The 201-nt window shown below is 66.2% G+C and overlaps 1 non-coding gene across 1 annotated transcript; it reads left to right on the top strand.

Annotated features, from left to right (window-relative positions):
• Window positions 1-121: 121 nt before the first annotated feature.
• TRNAD-GUC lies at window positions 122-193 on the top strand. Its single transcript has one exon. It is a non-coding gene; the product is annotated as a tRNA-Asp (tRNA).
• Window positions 194-201: the final 8 nt, after the last annotated feature.

Raw genomic sequence — 201 nt, 5'->3', positions numbered from 1 at the left:
GGTGGCGCACATCGCCCCACCTTGTACAGGCTCCGCGACAGTCCCCACCCGCGGGCGCGAACCCTGCCAGCTGTGACATCGTACCACGTCCTGCCGGCAACCGGAGAGTCCTTCACCCCACTCCTCGTTAGTATAGTGGTGAGTATCCCCGCCTGTCACGCGGGAGACCGGGGTTCGATTCCCCGACGGGGAGGCGGGATT

Source organism: Eurypyga helias, unplaced genomic scaffold (assembly GCF_000690775.1).
Source record: "Eurypyga helias isolate BGI_N326 unplaced genomic scaffold, ASM69077v1 scaffold8734, whole genome shotgun sequence".
Taxonomy (NCBI): Eukaryota; Metazoa; Chordata; class Aves; order Eurypygiformes; family Eurypygidae; genus Eurypyga; species Eurypyga helias.
Note: the sequence above shows the minus strand (reverse complement) of the source record. Positions and strands in the feature narration are given on the sequence as shown.